The sequence below is a fragment of the Tetrao urogallus genome (assembly GCF_951394365.1).
Source record: "Tetrao urogallus genome assembly, contig: SUPER_29_unloc_2, whole genome shotgun sequence".
Lineage (NCBI taxonomy): Eukaryota > Metazoa > Chordata > Aves > Galliformes > Phasianidae > Tetrao > Tetrao urogallus.
This window is the reverse complement of record NW_027639054.1, coordinates 123,994-138,711: the sequence shown is the minus strand read 5'-3', so window position 1 is coordinate 138,711 and position 14,718 is coordinate 123,994.

Sequence of the window (14,718 nt, the reverse complement as noted above, 5' to 3'; positions counted from 1 at the left end):
CAGACTTCTGTCTCGCTGCTGCCATCAGCTGTTGCTGTCGGCCTCTCTAATGCTTCCACCGTGGTTACTGGACATCGCTACAGCACTGCAGCTGCTCAGAAGTGATACCTAGCATGCATTCCTCCATCCTTCACGACAGAGGACTGCAGAAACTCACTTTTGCGTGGCAGTGAGGACGGCCCGTCCCCATCGCGTCCCTCTGTGCGCTGCGAGGCGCCGTTGGATGTCTGGCAGCCTGCTGGCTGCTGCCTCCAAACGCGGGGAACCGCGCCGCGCTGCTTCTGAGGAGAGAAAGGAAGAAACGTTGGAGGGAACGGGCAGCCAAGATTTGCACAGAGCTTCCCGGTCGTGCCAGAGATGGGATAGCAGAGTGCTGAGATGTTCTTTATCACTGAGGGAAAATACGGCCCCAGTCATGCCCACGCCATCAGCCCGGGCTGTCAGCAGCGAGCGCAGAATGCAACTGGTGACTGAGGTCACAAAGGACCTACAGGGCTCCCCCTGCTCCAGCCATTCCCTTAAACATGAGAAAAAGGAAGAAGAAGCAAGCCAAGGAAACCCAGCCGTACCTTTCCTCTCCCAGAGCAGGAATTGGAACTGCGGTCGTCCCCTGGCTGAGACATGGCCGCTGTCTCTGAGGAAGCTGAAGTTCCAAGGGCTGTGCACAGGAACTTCTGTGCTCTTGGATAGAGCTGGCTTCCCTCTGTCTTTGATGGCCTTGATCTCTAAGAATCTCCTTTTGGACAGGAACCCTGCAGAAAGGATCCACCAGTGAAACATCATGAGGAAGAAGCATCTTCCTAGCTTTCTTCTGCCGCGCCATGGAGTCTCTTGAGGAGGGCAGCGTCTGGACGTCAGCTGGCTGCGAGAGCCGCCTGCCACCAGGTCCAGTTTGTGTCTGACTGCCACGGCTTGTGTCAGCAAGCGCCCTTCTCCATCTCCTCAACAGCTCTGCACCCAGCCATGCGTGGGGCAGGGGGCACGAGCTGTGCTCTGAGAAGCTTGTGCTCTCCTTGCTTTTCAATGTCCGCCGTGAAGGCGGGGGCTCAGCAGTGACTTTCCAGGGGAGGAAGGACATCTCATCATCCTCACTGAAACGTGGGATGGAATCTCCACAAGAACCATTTCCCCTGGAAACAGCCGTGCTGAGGGGCAGCGCTGGAGCTGGGAACTCCTCCCCAGCCCAGCTTTTCTGTTGAGACACCTCCCGGCACCCAGCCAGCACCAACCCAGCTCACCTGGTCACTGCCCAGCCGGAGCGGTGCCCAGCTGACGCACACGCCGCAGCGCTGCTCCCAGTGGGCTCTAAAGGATGATCTCTCTCTCTCGAAAAGCACAGAGCTCAGTCTCGGTGTGCAGCACGCTCACCAGACCACCAGCTCTGCTCCAGCTGGGGCACAAACGCTCCCAGCCTGGCAACCACTGTGACCTCAGCAAGTGCCTGCATCACCGCTGTGCTTGCATCATAGGCAAAGGAGCGGTCACCTCCCAGATCCAAATTGTAGGAAACCTGAGACTGACCAATGGGGTGAATGGGGTTAATTGACTGGGGGTTAATTGAAGTAAAGCAACAGAGAAGTGAAGACGACCCTTGTGCAGCCCAGTAAAAACGCAGTATGGCCTCGTAGTGGTCAGCGGGGTCCCAGAGGAACAAGTAGGAGCTGGGAGGAGTGCACAGCAGTACGGAGCAGCAAAGTGCAGCATGGCCAAGTGAAAGCCAGTAAGGAGCAGCATGGCCTCAGAGCGGTCAGTGGAGCCCTGTAGGAATCATCAGAAAGCAACAGGAAGGCACAGGTGTGCCCAGGGCCGGTGCCAGCCTCTGCCTCTGGCTTTGGGCCTTCAGCCTGGTGCCGGCCTCTGCCTCTGGCTTTTGGCCCCAGGCCGGTGCCGGCCTCTGCCTCTGGCTTTGGGCGCAGGGCTGGTGCCGGCCTCTGCCTCTGGCTTTGGGCCCCAGGCCGGTGCCGGCCTCTGCCTCTGGCTTTGGGCCCCAGGCCGGTGCCGGCCTCTGCCTCTGGCTTTGGGCCCCAGGCCAGTGCCAGCCTCTGCCTCTGGCTTTGGGCCCCAGGCCGGTGCCAGCCTCTCGGGCTGTGCGTCAGGCCTAGGCCTGGTGCCGGCCTTTCAGGACTGGCTTTAGGCTCCACGGCCGGTGCCAGCCCGCCCGGCTGTAGGTGTGGCTGTCAGCTCCGGCTCTAGCACTGCCCCTGTGGCTGTAACCGCGGCACTATGGCCCAGGGCTGGTGCTGGCTCTCTGGCTGGAGCTTCAGATTTCAGGGCCGGCTCTCAGGCTGTGGCTTCAGGCCCGAAGCTGGTGCCGGCTTCTCGTGCTGTGGCTCCAGGTTTAGGCCCAGGGCCAGTGCAGCCTCTCTGGCTGGGCTTCAACGCAGGGTCGGTGCTGGCCGCTCAGGCTGTGGCTTCAGGTCCCTTGGCCGGTGCCAGTCTCTCTGGCTGTGTGTTTAGGCCCCAGGGCCACTGCTGGCTTCTCTGGCAGCATCTTTAGGCCCAGGGTGTGTGCCAGCCTCTCGAACTGGGACTGTGGCTGTGAGCCCCTGGGCTGGATCCAGCCTTTTGGGCTCTGGCCCAAAGTCACCAGGCCTGGTACCAAATTGTAAGAAAACATGAGGGCCGCCCAATGGGGTTATCTGAAGGAACAAAACAGAGAAATTCAGATGACTCTTGTGTAACCAGCCTGGGTCATCCTCTCGCTCAGGCACCGCATGATCGGACCCAGGAGATGTTGCCCCCAGGCTGCCCCCAGATTGGAGGCCGGAAGGATTTGGGCTTCCAAGCAATCAGCAAGCATTTGGATGAGTCAGCCCTCTGGTTTTTGTGAGGACAGACGAGTCCACCTTGGAAAGCCATCTGGGCAAAGGCAGAACAGCTTCGTTGTAGGGCTGCAGCACTCCGTGGCGAGGCGCTGCTCAAACGCTGGGCCTGCATTTCCTCCTGGGCATCCACGCGTGCTCTGAGTCTGCTGCAGCTTTCTGCAGGGCTTGTGGCTTCCTGCTGAGGAGCTCCTCGTGTTCTTCTGCAACTGCCCCCCAGCATCACTGCTGCCTCCTCTGGTGCCGTGCCGGGAGATGCGTCAGCGTCCATCAGCCTGCACTTCCTTCCTCCCAGCAGCAGCTGCTCCTGCACTGACCTCCATTCACACTGGATGCCGTCCACTTCTAGCGCCAGCTGACCTGTGAGACAGAGAAAGGAAATGTGGCATTAGCACAACTGCAGACACCCGAGGCTGTGCCACCACCACGTACTGCAGCCTTGGGAAGCCAGCTGCCACTGCAACCTTGGTCAGAATTAAAGCAGGCGCCGTAAATTAAGTGTGACTTCTGAACTGAAGAAATTGCCACAGTCAGAAATAAATACTGAAATCGCTTACTGAACTGTAGGTGGTTACCTCTGAATTCTTTTGCTTTGGGGAAAATATGGACTTGGAATTGAAGGGTACAAGAAAAACGATGAGTACTTGGCAACTCAGGCAAACTGAGCAGTGCAGGGAAGATGGTTGCATTTCTTCTTCTCCTGGCCCAGAAATGAATTTTCCTACCTTAAAAGAGGTTCTTAAAAGCGGGACCTTAAAAGAGAAAAGAGAAGAAGAGCCTGACAGAGTTGACACAATACAGTCTCACATCAAGGGTAGAAGCCAGAGAGCTCTCATGGCACAAAGCTCAGGGCTGCAGAAATTAAGGGTGCCTGTAAGCTTTAAAACAAAGTGAATGACAAGGTAGAATGCGAAACATCAGCACTTCCTGCAGAGCACATCACACAGCTGTAGGCACCGCCTGAGCTAACAGTCAGGTCAGAAAGGAAAACCTGACTATGTGAACACAGGGACAAGCTGCTCTCTTCTTCTGGGCCTTTTTTTCACAGTGAGGATTTCCCCCAAGAGCGCCGCTCAGGCTGCTGCTGTCTCCAGCTGTCGGTCACTTCCACTGCTGGACGCTGTGCCCACAGCTCATTCTGCTTTGGGCAAAGCCTGCTGGGTGAACTCCAAACCAAGGTCCCAGCCACACTAATCCAGCTGGTTGGTCTGAAAGGGCTCAGAGGCCACGCATGGGATCCCTTCTGCTGCTGGTTCTCTCAGGGCAAGGAGCTCCACTCTCAGAGCAGCAGCCAAGAGCCAGAAGGCAGAAAAAGCTGCCAGTCCCCATGGATGTGGCTGTCTGCAAAGACAACAGCTGCCTGCTCTTCAGCAGGGTGACGCTCACCCAGCAAAGCCCTCACCCAGCAGATGCCTTTCCTTACACTCAGGGCTGCCTCACTTTTGTGCAGCCCTTGGCACTGCATTTCCAATCCAAGCTCACATAGATCTCAACCATTCCTTCTGTGTCAGTCTACTTGGATCCCCAGTTAGGGCTGCAGCTCAAGAGGTCACCACAACAGGAATAGCACAACACGCAACTGGAAAACACAGCTCAAAGCTGAGAAGAGCCACCTCTGACCTTGGGCACAACTCACCAAGAGCCGGGCCTTGCAAACTTGGCTGATCTGAGCATGCGGGAGGGGGCTGGCAATCAGACCAGCAGTGTCCATTTCAATTGCAGCTCCGTGTAGAGAAGAACGCCAACCAGTAACAGGTGTGAATGAGTTCATTCACAAGCTGCACAAGGAGTTTGTTCTTGATTAAAAAAAGCATGCATTCCAAGTCAAAAAGGGAACAGCAGGAGTTGATATCAATGGAAGACGTTCCTATTCCCACACCTCATCCTCCTACCACTTTCCTTGGTTTCCTACAGCTTTCCTTGCCTCACCCCTCGCCCCAGCTCCTGGAAAATGCCCGCAGACTGAAAGTCAGCTCTCAAATGCATAGACTCCTTTCCCATTGCTCCATTAAAAGAAGACTTCAGACTTGTTTCACGCACTCCAACTGACCGAGCAGTGGTACCACAATCACTCATGACACACGGAGGCCACTCTCAAAAGCTTCTAACAAGTCCTGCCCCAAGACCAACATCTCCACAGCCATCCTTCTCACGTGAGTCCAGGAAACAAATCCACAGCACAGGCTTTCTGAACTGCTATCATATCAGTAGCATTTCTGGTGGTAGAAAGGCACAGCAAATAGTCCATCAGAGACATTCTGGCACATCTCCCATGAAAAACAGCATGATTCAAACCCCTGTGTTTCTAAAGATGAAAAACATCCAGTAAGCAGCAACGAGAGGCTCTGTCTTTAAATCTTTCCAAAGGGAGAAGTGTTCATGTCCACTTTTCCTGACCACACAAACACGGCCCCAGCTGTCAGAGCCCTTCTGCCATAGCACAAGCAGACTGCACGCACATTAAAGAGCACGCACAGCCCCTCCTGAGGTCCTGGAGCCACGGCTCCCCTTCAGAGCTCCACAGGTTACCGGTGTTTCACACTGATGCAGCCTCACTAAAGCTTGGTAGGTGTCAAAGAAGGCCTGCAGAAGGCAAGAGGCGGCAGCCAGAGGACAGGACATTTTCCATTTATTATCCCTTTGTTGCAATAATCTGACTTAGCCTAACTTTCCTGGATATTTCTCAGTCATAACATCTGTGTATTCATTGGTTATGCATTAGGGTACATTATAATGTACGTGCTGAGAATTGTCTCATGTTAAGCTACCTCATCATCTGTTTTCCACTAATTTTTGTTCTTTGCAGTAGGCATCATAGGTGAGACTGACCTGGAAAGTGAACGTGTGACTACTTGGAAAATCAACCCACTGCTGGGGAGAAAAGGACAGGACACCCTCTGCAGGTTCCTTCCCCATCCGCCTGGGGCAGTGGCAGCAGAGCTGAAGATGAGAGTCCAGAAGGCACTCAGACAGAAGTGAAAATCCAAACCGTGAAAGTAAGAATGAAGTCTTGACAGAAGTTTGTGTCACTGAATTCAGAGAACTGTTCTCAAACCTCAAAGACATGACTGTGTTCACTTGGCGAGGAATCAAACGTGCAGCAGAGGAAACACTCTCTGGCTCCTTTCCCTGTGCCCCAGGTCTGTTCTGACACTGGCAGCGAGGCGCAGATCTTGTGTTTCTCAGGGGGAGAGAGGAGTTGCAGCTGAATCCAAACCTAGAGTCGGCTTGGGCTGGTAAAATTCCTCCTCCAGTGTCTGTAGGAATGAATGGATTTCAGGGAGAGATTCCCAAGAAAACCAGCATGTTTGATGGAATGATTCAACTTCAAAGCTGTATCAGTCCCTTTAGTCACCTGTTGTGCAACACCAGAAATGAAAACAAAACCCCACCTGCAGGGCAAAATCGGGATGAAGTGAAAATTGAACGGGTTTTGGAGCCATTTCAACATTTTTCCCTTGTTTTTTCCAGCTCCAGGAATGCGAAGAAGCTGTAAAGGAGCTAGAAGCCTCTCTGGGTAAACGAAAAGAGGTGGGGTAATGTAAGGATGCTGATTGCCTGCAGTGCCATTTGACTTGGTGCTTGTTATCTGGAGCCATCGTGCGTTTGCCAGCTTCAGTGCTTCTCTCTTTAAAGCACTGGCAATCCGGAATTGGAAGTTGATCAGATGGCTTTAATAGTGAAGCTGACAGGAGCTGTCAGTGCTGCTGGAGCCCTGTTCTGTGCAGCTGTCTGCAATGGGTGCAGGGAGCAGCACTGAACACCTGCAGCTGTTTCCTGCAGACAGACACGCAGACATAACCCCGCCTTCTGCCTTGCTGCCAGGGTTTTCTGTTATTTCCTAGAATCCTGCTAGTTCTCTTTGCTGTTTTTCTGTCCTCGATGGCTTTGCTTTGGGATTTTTTCCTTTGCTCTGCTGTCTAAGAAGTGTTGAATGGCAGCCTGAACCCCTGACGGAGCAGCTGAGGAAAGGAGCCGGTGAGCCCTGGGAGCGCAGCTGAAGGCAATGGAGCTCCGTGGCTGGAAGGGGCGGAGCCTGGCTGCCCCTCCTGGAGCTCCTTTAGGGGCTGAGTGGCAAGGGGGAAGGGTTTGTTTCTGGAGGGTTCTGTGCTGTGGAGTTTGTTGTGTGGGTGTAAGTCCTTGGAGATGGTGAGCAGTCCTTTTTGTGCCTGTGTAATGTATTGCTGTTGCTCTGGTGCTTCTGCTGCTTCGTGTGTGATGGCTTTCTTTCCAATTTGCTTTTTGGTGTTGTGCCTTCTGTCACAGATGGGCAAGGGGGGAGGGGCTGTCGGCTCCGGGCCGAAGGGGGGGGCGGGGGGTGCAAGGGGGGGGCCGAGGGGGATGGGGGGGGTCGACGGGGGGGGCTCAGGGGGAGGGGTGTGGAGCTGTCACTTCTGGGCCTAAGAGGAGGCCAGTCGGGGGGGGGCTGAGGGGGAGAGGGGGGAGTTGTCGGCCCTGGGCCAAGGGGGGGGGGGGGGGGGGGGGGGTTGGTGTTGGCTCTGTGCCGCTCTGGGCCAAAGGGGGGGGGTTGTCGGCTCTGGGACGTTCTGGGGTGAAGGGGGGGGGGGGGGTGGCAGGAGGCTGTCAGAAAGCCGGCTGTGATTTTCCTCCCATGAAGGGACGCAATGGGAATGGAGTGTCAGTGCCACCAAGCAGAAGTGAGCTGCTTATGTCATGAAAGATATGGTCATGATGATTGATTATGAGCCGTTGCAGTGCGATAGGGGAGGTGAAGTAACTGCTTGTTTGGGAGTTCAGGGCAGAGCTGTGAGAAGTGAAATGGCAGTTTGTGTTTGGCTGTCAAAATGGTGGAGCTTTATTGGAGTGAAAGGTGTGGGCTTTGTGTAGGCAGGCCCCGGGTTGATTTCTGTAAGCAGGCCCCCTCTCAGGTTGGTCTTTGCTGCTTGCTGTGCCTACCTGCCTGCTCGCTGTGCTTGCTGCATCTGGTTCCAGTGGTTGTGGCCAGGCTCCCCAGGGCTGTGGGCCTGGTCCTGAGCTGCTGCAGCTGGAAGACCGTCTGCGTTTGGGTTGTCCTTCCTGGAGCATCAGGTTGGACTTGATGATCGTTGTGGATCCCTTGCAAGTTAGGATTCTGTGATCTTGGTGGTTTGCCTGGAAAATACCAGATGATTTTTTTATCCCCTCCTTTTTTCTTGGCATTTAAACTTGCAGTTTCATTTCCAGACGTGAGAGTGGAGTTGGCTAAGGGGAGGAGGGTAAGTTGCTTCTTTACTTGCTGTTCTCCGAGGTGGGTCTGTGTGTTTAGTGCCCAAGTTGTGGTAGCTGTGTAGCTGGGCATGTTCCCAATGGTCATAAAAAGACTCTGCTGCTGCCAGCACAGAATTTGGCCACAGGACTGCCTGCTGGATAAAGTTCTGTGGATTGATTGTCTGCTAGTTGCGGTGGTATGTTCTGTTCATTTTTTCCATGACATCAGGTTTTGAGGTTGCTGAGATGGGTTGATGAATCAATCACTTGCAGCTTGTTTGAGCCTGGAGCAGTTGAATCGTCCCAGACAGCACTGTTAAATGAAAGCTTATAATGGGTTTGGAATCGTAGCTCTGCGCTGGGCTGTGCCACTAAAACATGTTGGCGTTTGATACTCTGAGTGGATTTTATTTTTTAAGCGAGCATTGGGAAGCAGTGAAGTTGAGCAGAGGAGCCTTAGTGGTGTGGTTGTATCAGGTGTGCCTGATTTCATGATGACAGGTGGCCTCTTAGTAGAGTTCAGGCTCTGAGCCCTCAAAGCAGTAATGGAACGAGTTCCGGGTGATAGCAAGGCTAATGCAGAAAGGTTTTGATGAAGCTGTCCCAGAAGAGTTACCGATCCTTAGCAGCCTGGCTGGTGTGTGGTGTACATTCCTGAGATGTTCCTTCCTCTGTGCTGATGAAGCAGCTGCTGTTACGTAAGGGCATTAAGGCATTGGATCGTGGCTTCAGAGCACAGTGAAGGCAGTTGGAAGGCAGGAAGGTGGCGAGTTGGCATCGTACTATGAGCCCAAATTCAGCAAACCATTACTGCTAAACGGGGGTCTGGGTTATGTTTTAAGTTTTTGTGATTCCTGTGAGGCTTAACCGTCTGTTTATCGGTTTGCAGTGCAGGTGCCTAGGAGCCATGTTTTTGCTAGGGAGAGCGGTGTGCTTGCGTACCTTGTGTGCTGTTCAGCAAGGGCATGGTAAAAAGCAGTCCTGGATGTTGGGTGAGGAGCAGAGTGGGGGAGGCGAGCCCAGTGTCGAGACAGCAGGGGAAGCAGCTAGCTTCCACACAGCGCCCAGGTGGAGTGCCAAGGAGATGAGATGAAGCAGCGTTGAAGGTGTTTTTCCAGGAGCTGTGACTCCCAGGGCTCGGCAGCAGAGCTGTCCCTGGGGTTGCTTTCACAGGACACCCCCAGCCCTCCTCAGGACCCACGGTGAGTGTGTGGGTGACAAGGTGACAAACGTGCCACTGAGTGACAGCATCAGGGTGGGGATGTGTGGAACACAGCACCCGGGGGGAGACGGGCAGCCTGGGGAGGCGTGTGGGGAAGGTCAGCCGCAAGGAGAAAGTCTGCCCCCATTGGAAAAAAGGGCCTGTTGAATGCCTTGGGTGAGATGTTGGAGAACAGGAAGTTAGTGAGGTGAAAATGTGCCACCTGGGTACCGTTTGAGCCCCCCCAACCCCACAAGTGCTGAGCAAAGCTCTCCAGTGCCCCTGGTGCTCGTTGCAGTTCCCCAGTGAGCTCCTGTTGCCTCTCGGCATTGCCTTGACTCTCCTTGTGCAAATTCGGTGCTCCCCGATGGAGATGTTCAGCCTGGAGGAGCTCCTGGCTGCCTGCAGCCACCCCAACATCCCCAGAGGTGGGCACGGGGGTGTGGGGGGGCTTTGGTGCTGCATGAACAACTGCAGGCAGAGGTGTAGCAAAGGGAATGCAGAACATTTAATAGTGAAACGTACAAAACAGTGCACAAATGACAAGATTCCCAACCATTTCCCACCCCTAAGAACAGTTTCTGATCCCACCCCCTAAAATTCCCACCCTCTGATCAGCTTCCCACCGCCCGATCAATTTCTCCCTCCCACCAGTAGTTTCTTCCCCCTCCGAAAAACTTCCCAGCCCCCCAAAAATCCCACGCCAGTAACTCCTTCCTCCCAATTCCAGCAATTTTGGAGTACAATATTATCAGAGTATGATTTCTCACCCAGAATTGCCCCCCCACAAAATTCCCTCGCCCTCTGCTGGCAGGCGAGATCCATGCCCGGTAGCTACCCTTCCCTCCTCCTTGGCATGAGTGCAAGTGCTTTGGCTTCCTCCAGAGAGATGCTTTGCTCTGCCTGGCAGCGTCAGGCTGCTTCTGGGCTGGCACCCCTGCAGTTGCATCTGTGCTGGAGGAAGCAGCATGCCCAGTAGCTACCCTTTCCTCCTCCCAGGCACGGATGCTAAGGTTCTGGCCTGCTCCAGACTCGGTGGGCATCTGTGCTTTGCCCTGGCGGTGCGTTCTTTTTCCTTGCTTTGTTGGTGTTGCTGCTGCTGCTGGAAGGGTTGTTGTTGGTTTTCTGCGTGCCCAGAAACCGTCCCGAGTCCTCGTGCTGGCCGCCGTGCTGACAGCGGCAGCTTGGCCTAGCGCCGGCGTTTGTGGGCTGGCGCACGGTGGCAGCGCGGCAGCTTCCTGTCTGTGGCTGGGATGCTGCCAGCAGTGCTCTGGCCTCTGGTGGTGGTGCAGTCGGGCGTTGGGCTCGTGGGCGGCGCGGTGCTGTCCCCGTGGTGCTGGTGTGCCAGCCGGCAGGAGATGCATCCGGCTGGCAGTGCGAGGCGCCTGAGCAGCACGTGGGGCTGTTTGTGCGGCGCCTCTTCCACGAGCCGCCCAGTGCGCAGCAGAGGAGGCACGGGGCGCTTGGCTGGCTCGGTGCTGTCCCTGTGGTGCTCGTCTGGCAGCCGGCAGGAGATGCAGCCGGGTGGCAGTGCCAGGCGGGGGAGAACCAGCCGGGGCTGCCTCCGCTGCACCTCGCCCATTGGGTGTGCAGTGCGAGGTGCAGGAGGTGCAGGGGCAGCCAGTGGGCTGGGCAGTGGCAGGCGGGTGAGAATCACCCGGGGCTGCCTTTGCAGCACCTCTTCCATCAGGTGTGCTGTGCTGGGTGATGGTGGTGTGGGAGCAGCCAGGGGCCTTGGCATGGGCAGCTGAGGGGATGCTGCCTGGTGCCCAAGTGAGTTGTTGAGGAGCCCAGGTTCACCACCTGTGTCATTGCTGAGCTCCCGGCTGGCCCTGGGGGAGTGAGGCAGCTCTGTGATGGAAGAGGAGTTGAGGCTGCTGGAGACACATGGGCTGGGTGGTTCTTTGGCAGTAGTGCGCTGCGTCAGCTCTTCCCTTTTGCAGCTGTCCAGAGCACTTGCAGCTTCTGGAATAGCAGAACATCCCCCGGAACGATGATGGCAGCCTTCCCACCCCCGCTTGGTGCAGACACCCACCGGTGTCATCATCTGTGCAGACCGCAAACTCACCGTCCAGCCAGATGAGGAAGTGGTCAATTTCCATGTTGTGGGCAAGGCTGTTGGTGCTGGGTCTCTCTTCTGGGCAATGGAAGAAATGCCCAGTGGGGCAGTGCCAGCTTTCCCCCAGCCACTGAGCGCAGACAGCCCCCCATCAGCTGTGCTGCTCCCAAACTCACCGCTGTTGATCCACATGAGCAGCTCATCCATGTCTGCGGTGTCATGCAGGATGCCTGGATTGGCTGTCACTTCTGGAGAAGGAAGAAAATCCGCAGAGGGGCACTGCCAGCTTTCCTATGCCCACTCGGTGCAGGCACCCCCCCGCCCGCTCTGCTGCCCCCAGACTCACCCTCGTTGATCCATGTCAGGAGCTCGGCGATGTCCTCCGTGGTGTCTGCGCTCTTTGCTCCTGCTGGAAAGCAAGAGCATCCCCAGCGGGGCAATGCCAGCTTTCCCACAGCCCCATGGAGTAGACAGCCTGCCGCCCGCCCTGCAGCCCCTGAACTCACGGCCTGATTGCAGCGAGGCAGCGCTGCAGGTGAGCGGAGCTGTGGCGGGGTGGGGGCACACGTCGGTGGGCGCTGGGTGCCTCTGGTCCTCCGAGAGCAGCACGGCGTCTTGGAAGGTCTGCATCGGCGGCTCCCAGGTGGCGGGCAGGGTGCAGGGCACGGGGAGCACCTGCTCCTGCAGGGAGGGTACCTGGAAAAGAACTGGGGGGGGGCTGGGGCGGCCGGGGGCCTGCAGCAGGCAGGTGCCTGCGGGCTGCGGGGGCTCTGCGTGGTGGGGCACGGCCCCGGGCCACAGCCCCATTGGCCGCTGGGGTGGCAGCGTCCCTGCGGGCAGGGGACGTCCCGAGCAGGGAGCAGGGGCGGGGGGGGAAGCCGTAGCTGGGTGCTGCCCCCCAGGTAGGAGCAGCAGCACCGGTAAGCGCAGCCCCGCAGTTGGGGTCAGGCCCACAGGTGGCAGCTGAGCCGGAGTTGGGGGCGGCCCCCCGGGTGGGAGCTGCGCTGCCTGTCCCCAGGCACCTGGTAGGCCGGGCCAGACAGAGGGCTGAGGTGCCAGGTGGGTGGCAGTGGGGACAGGGAAGGGTTGTGGGGGTACCGGCATCGGTCCGCGGACGGTGGGCTGCATCCAGGCGGGGTCCGGTGGCGGCACAGTCGCGTCAAAGAAAGTGGCGTCAGGTGTCAGAGGCACCGTCAGCGCTCGAGGGAATCTCTCTGTGGGGAAATGCCAGAAGGGGCGCTGGGCTGAGAGCTGGGGCATTGGGGTGAGATCCGGGTCACAGGAGTGGGATCTGGGGTGCTGGGGTGAGATCTGGTTCATCGGGGTGTTTTCTGCGGCTCTGGGATGAGATGTGGGGTCACAGGGGTGAGATGTGGGGCGCTGGGGTCAGCTGGAGCATCAGAGCAGGGGGAGCTGCTGCCTTACCTGCCATGACAGCTGGAGAGTGGCCGTTGGGGGAGCCCCTCCCCCCACGGGGGTTCTGTGACCGTTGGGCTCAGCCCCTTCCCCCCCGGCTTGCCATGCTTTGCCTTTTCGTACCCAGACATCCTTCCCATCCCAGTGGTTTCCCATCCCACCGATCAGTGACCGTATGGATGGGCATTTTGCAGCCCAGTGCCCTTCCTTCCCCAGGGTCTGCCCGTCCCAGTGGGGATTGGCCATCCCTGCAGTGCGTTCTCCCCCCAGGGATGGTTTCCCCTCCCAGTCAGGATATCCCATCCAAGCGATTGCCAGTCATCACCACCCAAAACCGTGCTTATCCGGCCCGTGGCCAAGGACTTCAACTGCCAGCATCAGGATGGGAATGTGTGGAAGAACACAGCGCCCAGGGGGGAGATGGGCAGCCTGGGGAGGTGGGGGGAGGTCAGTTGCAAGGAGAAAGTCTGCCTCCATTGGAAAAAAGGGCCTGTGGAATGCCTTGGGTGAGATGCTGGAGAACAGGAAGTTAGTGGGGTTAAAATGTGCCACCTGGGTACCGTTTGAGCCTCTGCAGGCAGAGGTGTAGCAAAGCCAGCGCAGAACGTTTCATAGTGAAACGTAGAAACCAGTGCATAAATGACAAAATGAGGTCGTTGGTTTAGCTGTGTGCTAAGTGGGAGTGGTGAGCAGGAGATTGGCATGAGATGTCTTTTGTTGAATCTCACTGCCATTTCAAACTATGCTGCAGACCTGTGCTGTCTCAGCTGCATGATGTATCTGGTGTTAAATGCAATTTCTGTGGCATGCTCTGCTGTCCAAGCTCACGTCTGCTTTCTCCTATCCTGGCTGTGCTTTTCTTCCCAGAAGCAATGAGGAGCCCTGGGTGGCCTTGCTCTGATACTTATCTGAAGTGCTGTGCAAATCCTTGTTGTGCCTTACGACAGGCAGGTTTGTTTTCAAGCCTTCTTACAGGCAGGAAACGCGCACAAAGGAACAGAGTTGGGGCTCCCTCCCCCCCCCCCAGCCAACGGGCCTATTGAGGCCTGGCAGGACCCCCCTGGGCCAACTGGTCTTTTATCTCCATTAGACCTTGTTCTGCTGTGGAGAACAGGTGGGAGCAATTCACTTGTCTGGCAAAGGGGTGGAGCCTGGTTGCAGCCCTCCCTGACCTCCTTTTTTTGTCATTTATAAATGAGAAAAAGAAAAGCAGGATGCCTAGATACTTTTAATTTTTGAAGGTACAGTCAGTTCACTTATTTATTGCACTTAAGAAAAGCAAGAATGAGTGCTTTGGTCCAGTGTACAGCAAGGAAGTGCTCACGTGTGCTGTTGGTACACACGCCTCTCATATTACTGCAGCTTCATCTATCTTCCACGTTTTAGTAGGTAGCATCTTTTAAGGGGGGGAATGTTGTTGAAAGCGATCCTACTTTGGTGGTTTTGGGCTCCTCTTGCTGAATCCAGTTAGCCTGAATGAAGGATATGGAGTGGCAGCATTGCTGGGTGAACGCTGCCGTTACTGAGAGCAGAAGAGTGATTCTGTTTGTTGATGTGCCTTTGGTCACTGAGCACCGTGAGAGCATTGTGAGTATTTGTGTTTGTAGTTCAGATGGCAAGTAGCCTAAAGACTGCTTGTGCACAAGTGACTCAGAGCACATCAGTGCCATCTGCATTGGAACACGTTACCTCTGATTTTAAGCCTGAAAGTTCCTTCCAGTATTAAGGCCCAGGAAACTCATTAGCCATCTGACCTGGGACAAATCTGCCTTTTGTTTCTCATTACAGTCATGTTTTTCTTTGTGAAACTCCTTGGAACTGGTGTTATCACACAGGACAGACTTCTGCACAGTGTGGTGTATTGTAATGAATGTTTCTTTATTCTTTGCCAAATCCTGAAGGTGGTGCTTAGGCAGATTTCCCTATACCTCATTAAAAATAAGCCTGCTAAAGGAATGGATGAGGAAGGAATTGAAAGGATATGTTTTGGTGTGGTGGTGGGTTTTTCTGTT